Here is a 9,540-nt window from a genome sequence, read left to right as displayed (position 1 = left end):
ACTAGAGAAATGAATAGTGAAATCATATTTTATTAGAAGCTGTGATAATTGGGGTAAATGAGGTATGGAAGGAATGATATAGGATGATAAAATAGAAACAATATAGATGCTCACCTGAATGAAGTTCAAAATGAAAAAATATATAAGGTGGGAGTAAGCCACTTGGTTGTAAAAGGCCTCAGGTCCGTTTTTTTCTTACTTTCTAAATTTTGATTTACAATATAAATACAAGATTTATATCTAATAATATAAATATAAATATGTATACAAGAAATTTGGCCCTTCCTTTGCCACATGGCACTGTAAGTGCTGGGTCCACTGAAGGTGGTATAATAGGGATATTGATGATCTTTAGTTTAACATGTTAAATGGAAAAACTCATGTTAAATGTAGAAATATTTCCTTCTTTTACTATGTTAAAACGATATAACATGGTTGAGAGTCTGTTAAATGGAGAATGGCGTCACACAACAGACCAGCTGAGCACGTCACCATTTTATTTGTAGTCGTGTTAGGTTACTTGCTTGCAGTTTGTGTTTTGATTGTGTTAGTATTGTTTTGGATGTTTTTATAACTAATAAAACAATGCATGACAATAGTTATAAAGTAATGACAGTTGTTAATTAGCTCATCTTCCTCTTTTAATTAGATTCTCTTCCTCACAAGTTAGAAGATCAACAAGATACTCAGTAGCCAAACTTTAGCACAACTTCAACTTTTCACTCAATCTAGGCATGTTATATTAAATTACTTTAGTGAAAACTTAGAAGTAGAGGTTATAAAACAAGTTACTCAGAAAATCCACTGGGAGTTCTTATGCATTTACCATTTAACATTACTTTAAATAGGTTTGCTCGCAATCATATACTTATAACATTTAACATAGTAAAATATTTTACGTTTTACATAACATCATGAATACCCCTAATATTGGCCTAGGAGCCGCTGGCAGAACCAGGTTCTCTTCGAATTGTCTTATAGTTTCCTAAAACTCAACTCTTGTGACTTGCTGTTGGTAGAAACCAAGAATAATGTCTATGCTGTGCCATAGTCCACTATACTATATTACCATAAGGAGCAGTTAACAAGGGTGATCAACATGGATTTTGTATGCTTCAGTCCCGCACCACAAGAGGACTGAGCCTTTTTGAGTACCTCCGAACAGGAAGCCAGTCTGTGCTGTATGTTCTACTTGTCTCATCTGGTTCCTAAATATCAATTCTTCCTGTTTTAGTGAGTCGTCACAAATTTTTCACATGAATTGATTTCACTCAATGGCGTAGTGTGGGTGTCAACCGAAAATTTGGCCTCTCCGTTATTTAGGTGTTTCAATTTAAAAGAGTAAAGTATTCAGTAATTGGCAAGAACAATCATATTTATTGTATATTGCACAGGTTACAAATAAAAAAGACACGAAACGAAACGATTCCAATTTTTACGATATTATTATTTATCGTGAAATTTATTATTTTTGTGAAAAAAACGCCAGAGTGGACTCCTCTCCCCACGTTCACTGCGATACGCCACTGATTTTGAGGCCTGGAGCAGATAACTAAGTCTTGCAAAATGGACAGCCTAGCTCATAAACGAAGTCCGAAGAAAGTCGTCCGCAACTGCAATTATATATTTAAGGTGGTATATGCCTGGTATTTGGCAGCAACTTTTTCGATAAAATCGACCGACCACATCATTGAATCGATTTTTCACATTTTTTCGACTTTCTCGCAAACAGCTCAAACGATTTTGATTTTACTAGGCAAGTCTGCGTAATGCTCAACGATTTGAACGAAAGAACTTTCGCAAGTGCATAACTGCTTCATTATCTGTTGTGTTCTTGGCAGTAATAATATTTTTATTCGCTATTTATGCATTAAAAAAAAACCCTCTAAGTAACGAATATAAGAATATTTTATAGCAAAAGAAAATTAACATTTTTTTAATGATAATTTTTGCTTTCCATTTCTAGATTTTTTCGAATCAATTCGAAGACAATACTATGCGCATAAATTTTAGTATTGCCCCTCATATATATTTGTGAACAAACTGAGTATATATGTTTAATAATTTATTTAGATTATATTTGAATGTCTCACATATAGAGTCCTCTAGCTAGTTACTTATATCTTTCTATAATTAAAGAGTTTTTAAAAAGGTTTTATCGTATTCGAATCATTGTAACAGTTTGTGTTTAAAAAGTTAGGACTTAAGCCTCATCAGAAAAATCCCCATTCAGAGCCTTTGAAATCCCCTTTTTACGCGACTAATACCCGCCACTTTAACCGCTCTTCGGGAATCGTTATAACAGTAACTGTATGATTGTTACAGTCATGATTGTACTATCATATTAGCTCTGGCGTGATAGTTGTCATAGTCCAAGTGATGTCGGTGAAGTAACACGTTAACTATCGTATGCATGCGCCTTAACGGAGAACTATTGTATGCATGCGCCTTAACAGATAACTATTGTACAGTTTCCATTATTGTGGCAAAAGTGTCAGCCACTACCGTGGTATCCCTATTTGATAGTTACAATCATGACAGGATTCATTACCATTGCAGATTTAATGTCGTGGCAGTAATTGTCGCACTGTGTCTGGCGTGATCGTTAATAATACAAATAGTTGTCAGTTAAACTAACAGTCGCACTAAGTGCCATGTTTAACTTTCACAGGTTTGCGTCTTGACAGTGAACTTTTACAACATATCAACCAAACCAAATGTAACAATAGGCGGGAAAGATATATTTGTCCAAAAACTTAAAATTATATCAGCACTTGACCCCAAAAATAACCCACCCCGAGATCCAAAAATGAACTCACTCCGGAGCTCAAAAACGAATCCACCATAGACCTCAAAAAGAAATTTCCCTAAGAACTTAAATTTGTATCCACCTTGGGTCCTAAAAATAATAAAATAAAAAATACCTGAAAATTGGGTAAAACCGTAAATCGGCAGCATTAAAATCACAACAATGACAATAATAATAACTTAAACACCATTCCACAAAGTTTGTAAGTGAAAGTTATGTGTTGCTCGTACCGCAACAGATTTTATAATATTATTATCCTGTGGTTAGTAAATTTTTGTGAAGAGTTTAATTTAAGAAAATATAAATGTTTATGGAAGCCGAAGTCGACATTAGCTTGGTGAAGAATGTTTTGTAATAAATCGTTATCTAAACGTTAGTAATTGATTGAGAGGAAATGGGCCCCTTGCACTGGACAAGATCCGCAGGCGAACTCCTGCGATGAAGAGGGTGCGAGGGGAGACCGTGCTGCTCTTGACAGCCGATAGGATGCAGGCACGGCCATTCCGGGCTCCTGCTAAGGCACAGCTTAACCAATTATTACATCACAAACAGACCCACCATCAAAGAAACCATTCTCTGCCTTATATATGAATGAATTTTTTTTTTTTTTTTAATGGATATCATGAGTTTCATTAGATAATAACAATAAAATAAAATACTTTGGGACCCAAAGGTTCGATTCCAATACTACCAATTGCTCTTTACGTAGATTTGACCAGTGATGCACTTCCAAACCTAAATCTAACAGATCAGTCTTGATGCAACGCTCCCACCCACGCTTCGCCCTACCCTCGGACGTTTACCCGTCGATTAGTGTTTATTAACATTTTAGGGTTCCGTTCATTACTAAGGCCATCAACATAGCCTGACCACCTTATTCACTGCAATGCTATTTCCTAAATTGTTCACACCGTTTGGAAATTCCGTATTTCGGCGTTACGTAGCCTTCTAAATTCTCCTATTAACCCATCCTTTTTCGGTCCATATATTTTACACAATACCTATGGTGGGGACAACCCATGGTCGTACTGTTTGTGACATTGCAGCGCGGTAAAAGGAGATTAAACAAAAAAAATTAAGAAAACTAAGCAGGGCTTTATTAGTTATTACAATTATTAGCTTGAAAAGAATTGTTATTAAATAATATTATTTTTTTCACTTCTAGAGGGGTAGGTGCTCACTTCCTGTCCCTCTGGGTACACCTATGCTTATAGGCACTGTCCTTTCCTTAGTGTAAGAGGACACGTTCCGCACCCGTAGAAAACAGTTGATAAGATAGTAGTTTTGTAGATTCTACCTTTTAAATTTCTGGACAGAAGATGCAAGCTAAAAAATTATAAAATCTAAAAATAATGTTATTTTTCACCTTCATCTTCCCCTCTGATTTCGTCAATTTCACCTTTCCTTGTTACTGTAGAACCTAAATACTTCTACCTAAACTAAATCTACTTTAAAGGACTTAAAAAATTTCATTCTTAACGGTCATCTGTAGCTCAAAAATATGTGGGAAGTAGTTCGCAGTTACGTGCCCTATTAGTTAAACAAACCCAAGATGACAAGGGAGGAGGATGTTATTGTAACATGTAAGAAAATTACTGAACAATAGTTTATTAATCATTGAAGGCTAAGAGAAGAACGTAACTTCATTTTTTAAAGATTTTCCATTATTCGTTTTTACTGCATATTACAAGATACCAACTTGATGTCCCAAGGACGTATGTCTACAATTTTTTTCATTTCAAGTTTATGGGAAATGTAAATGTATCTAGCATAATAGAAATATTAGTTACTGGCACAAAAGTGTAGCAGGGGATGAATCTTCGCATTAGCTAACAATTTATTTTTAGCATTTAGTACAAATTAATCATTGATAAAATTTGTGAAACAAAATTAAAAATCATGACGAAGGAAATTTTGGAAGATATCCGAAATAAGTATAATTCTAGCATAGAAAATAGAATAGCTGGAAGAAAGAATAATGAAGAACTTAAAAAATGATTTCAAGAAAGGGTAGAAAAAAATAGTAATTGTGAAAAATCTAGAATATAGTGAAAAAAAATACTAAGGAATTGGGTATGAATGTCTTCTGCATCTTCTCGGAGGTTGTTCAACCTTCGTTACTCTACGTCTCGCAGGTAAGTATTGTTTATATCTTATGTTGATGGTCTTCTAGGTACTCTTCGATCTCTCTATTTGGGTCTATATTATCTACCTCTGAGCTTCACAAACTTTCCCCCCTTCCCTCTCCTACATAGAAGATCCTTTTCCATCTTCAAGTTCAATTTTGTTTTTTGGGTATCCCCAGACTCCACATTTAGGCTTTTAAAAGTCTGCTTAATATTGTGTCGTAGCGTAGTGGGAGCGGCCAGCACCGGGCGGTACTTTAGGTGGCGGCAAGATTTCACAATAAATAATATCTTATGAAAATTTGAACCATGCAGCAGATGAAAGAAGCTTCATATGTCAGATGACAGACTAAAATATACATTTTATGTCGCTAGAAAATAAGGCGTTGGTGGCAAGGTTTCATGTCTGTAAACAGAAAAATGACAAATTAAACATGACTAAGGAGGAAATACGAGTAGAGTATCTACAGGGCAGGTGAGTGAGGAAATTTTACGGTGGGATAATACTAGGAAGTATCAAAAAAAATAATAATAATAAATACAAGAAGGCATTAAATGGTTATATACAAAAATAAGAGGGAGGGGAAATAATTTTGAATAAAATTAAGAGCGTATTATTTACTACTTTTAAATAAAATTAAAAGAGTGGGGCTACTTTTTATTTTTATTATTTCTCTTTTCCTTAATGTCTAATACTTGTTTGTATTTCTTGTTTATTTATACTTTTCATTGTACATCTTATTTTATTTTCTATAATTTACTTTGTTCATTTTTATAAATTTTTTTACATATTTTATGTCATTTTTAACCATTTTTTATATTTCATTTTATCTTATTTTCTTACCCTGTTAATTAATCTTAGTTGTTTATATCTATTTTAGACATCATGAAGCTCTGCAACGTGGAATGAAACGTTGGAAAATAAACAGTTGATAACAATTTTTTTACCGCACCCTCCCTCAACTTTCTTCTCATATTCTGTTACTGTCAATCAATTTTTATATCTACAAATGCCAAGTTCTTTTAGATCTGTTGCTATGTTTTAGACAAAATGGCGATTAAAGTTTGTAATTTAAAACAAAATATTATATATTATATCATATTGTACAGATAAAAAGGTAAATCATTACAATATAATGGTTATATTTAGTTAGTGTGGAACGTAACAACAAACTAGGTAGGTAGAAATGTTTTTAAAAAGAAATTTAAATTGAACGTTGTTATAAACTTTAAAATAAATCGTATGTTATATTTTTAAGTAATTCTCAAACCCGAGGTTTACCTGACTATAGTATTGACCGGTAGGCGTGGTTTATCCGCCATCTTGTCCGCAGTGTCTGTTGCAGCCCGCTTAACTTGGAATATTTATCTTGTGATTTGTTTTTTGGTCATGTTCAAATGCTTACCTATTTGAACACCTGCATTTAAATTATAAAATAGTGTTCGAAGAAATAAAAAGAGAATTGAATTATTTTCTTAGTACTTATTATAAAGATAATTATTTTGACAATTATCTATTAAAACGATCTTATTGAATATTTTAGAATACGGAGAAGATAACGTTACAGAACAATAAAAATGCAAATATTTCCTTCAAGCATTTCTTTCGAAAACTAACTAACTTCGAAATCTAAACGATCTAAGCCATGTTTTTGCTTGTTTTTCAGCGACTATATTTTATGTTTTGGAGGAGTGGTTGTCTGACCATTGAATGCTTCTTGCAGCTTCTTCTAATATCATATATGATTCTGAAGTTTCACTGAAAACTCCGATAAAAAGCGTAATCGATTTATAAAACCAACGGTAAACAATAAATGTCAGTTATTTGCACAAACAAATAAATATAATTGTGTGGATATGAAAAAATTGATATGAAGGAACGAAAGTAAAAACGAGTAGACTTTGTTTGAACAAGACCAAAGTTTTCCCAAAATACTCTTTGAAGGTCTAAACATTATCAGAGAGAAAAAACTACTTCAATGAAAGCACAAATAAGCTTGGAAGGTCTGGGATTTGTATTCATAAAACAGACTTTTAAAGGGCCTAAACGTAGTCTTGGAATAGCCCTAAGAAGAAGATAGAATTTTAAGCTGGCAAAGAAAGTTCTAAGAGAAAGAAGAAGAAAAAAAAAAACCTTTGTGATTGAGAGGATGGATTAGTAAGGAACTAATAGAAGGAAACTAAGGAGTAGAGAAAGATGTTACAAGATCACTAAGAGATCCGTGATGTGAGTATTAGCTTTACTACTGTAGTATTTGTTTTCCACAATTTGGAGATATATTGCAATAATTCGGTGTCTTTTATTAAGAAAGTACTTTTCTTATAATGGCCTTTGTTGAGAATGAATTATAATTCAAAGTTTGAGTTATTTAAAATTTATTTATTTAGAGTGACATTTTCACCATTATAATACCTTTCAACGGTGTTATAATACCTTGCAAATTTAACTCAGTTTCATTATTTTATTTTATTTTGTAGATGAGTTAAAACATATACATCTTCTACCATGTGTTAAAAAATGACTAAATTATTACCTAGACTATACCACAGGTTCATTAAATGTCCTTGGAAACTTGGTATCGAACTATTTCAGCTAAACGCCTCCAGATAATGATTTTATTCTACAAAAACATAAATGATTCGCTTATTTTAGTTTTGTGGTCAATACATTTAAAGAAAGATATCGTAAAAAATAATATTTCTAAAGCAGAGTAAATTTGCTTAAATTTGAGGCCTAGCAAATTGTCACTCTTGTCCAGAAGAACATGCAATATTGTTTTAAACAAAGCTTCATATATTTCAATAAATTTTATCTTCTAAGATAAGCTAAAGTATATATGCCTTCCACCTGCAGTGTCTACATGTGTCAGATAGCTGTGGCGTATACACAGCATTGTCAGCAATCATCCAAATCTTGAAAGTGCGACAGTACTGGCTCGCCAGTCAATTGTGTAGTTAACACAGTTACTGTCAGGGTGAGCTCTCAGAACATTCCTGAATTTTCCATTAAGTGCTCTTAATAGTAGCAAATTGACAACACAGAGTTGTTTGGAAAGGAAGAGATTCTTTGGCGCATAGCCTTCTAACAAGTTAAATAAAAATACAATTCCATATATCTGTTCCCATAGAAATATATAATATAATAAATTCATACAATAATCGATGCGGTTTCTAGCTAGTAATCATTGAATAAAAACTTCATTTTTGTGGCTTTAACAATCCACCACTTTCGTCCAGGTATTCACCAGGTAACTGGTTTAAAACTGTGAAATAGTTCACTTCGTATTCCAAAAAGCAGCTAAACATTTAATCTAACCTGACATTTCTTAAATCTATAATATTTCACCATTCAGTATTTCGAATGATACATGTCTATATTGCACCGTTTCTCGCAAACCGCTGTTCCAAGGTAGTTAGAGGTTCTAGCATTTATCATGTACTTATTTATGTGTCTGTATTAGATTACTTTTTAAAAAATTGTATCTTGGGAACTATTGAACGTAAATAGTTTTTTTAGATCTCTTATTTTAGAAAATTTGCTCTTCTTTAAATGATGTCATATTAGTTTTAAAGAAATAGAGCTCCGAAATAGGTGCCATTTTCTATTCCCCTTTACCATGATTGGCAGAGCCATTAATGAAAAACTTCATTTCAGAAACCATTAGACGTACAAATGTTTGTCAGAGCTCAAATTAAAGCTAGTTAAATTTACTACAAAATAGTATGTTTATCTTTGTAGGACAAGCAGTTGTTATGATATTTGACAAAATAAACTCACAAAATGTTAATTTATAGTTGTTCGTATAAAATGTTGGATTTTTGAAAAAATATATCTCTAGATTCATAAGACGCACATATGTCTGCCAACACTCAAAATAAAGGAAATTTAACTTACTATAAAGTAGTTTATGACACTTATCTTCGTAGGGGTAGTAGTTTTTATGATATTCACATATGAATATAAATTTGGAAAATGAAAATTTGTCCAAACAACTATAAATTAATTTATTTTAGGAAATTTCATGTAAACTATCTCTTACGAAGATAAACATCATATAATACTTTATAGCTCCGAAACAGGTGCCATTTTCTATTCCCTTTACCATGGTTGGTAGAGCCATTAATTTTGACTCCTAACTGAACATAGTTTTCATAAAAGGAAATCATGAATTGGAGTGAAATATTTCTTTTTACCTCCCATTGCTTTCTTGGACTAGAACTATCCATTGATTTATATTATGATGGACATCAACCGTGCACAGTAACAAGGTAACAAGTGTTTATTGCTGTTTAATAAATACTGAATAATTGAACGGAGTTGAAGCGATCGACAGTCGACTTCTGGGCAGTTGTCTCCTGTTTGTTGTTCTGTTCGACGTGACTCCATTGTGCAGAAGAGCCTCCCGGCAGCCTGTAATCAGGCCGCGTACCGTAGCATTAGCACGGCCCCACCGGGCCAGTTAGCACACGCGCTCCCGACACGTTGTTTGTATTTCCGATTTTCCCACACACTCCGCCACGCCTATCCCTCCACCGTCCCGATTTAAAGAAGTGTAATTATTTGATAGGGATATTTTATGTCATTTTTAACCATTTTTTATATTT

This window comes from Halyomorpha halys, unplaced genomic scaffold, assembly GCF_000696795.3.
Source record: "Halyomorpha halys isolate HHAL.00 unplaced genomic scaffold, Hhal_1.1 Scaffold30.1, whole genome shotgun sequence".
NCBI lineage: Eukaryota > Metazoa > Arthropoda > Insecta > Hemiptera > Pentatomidae > Halyomorpha > Halyomorpha halys.
This window is presented reverse-complemented; position numbering follows the sequence as displayed.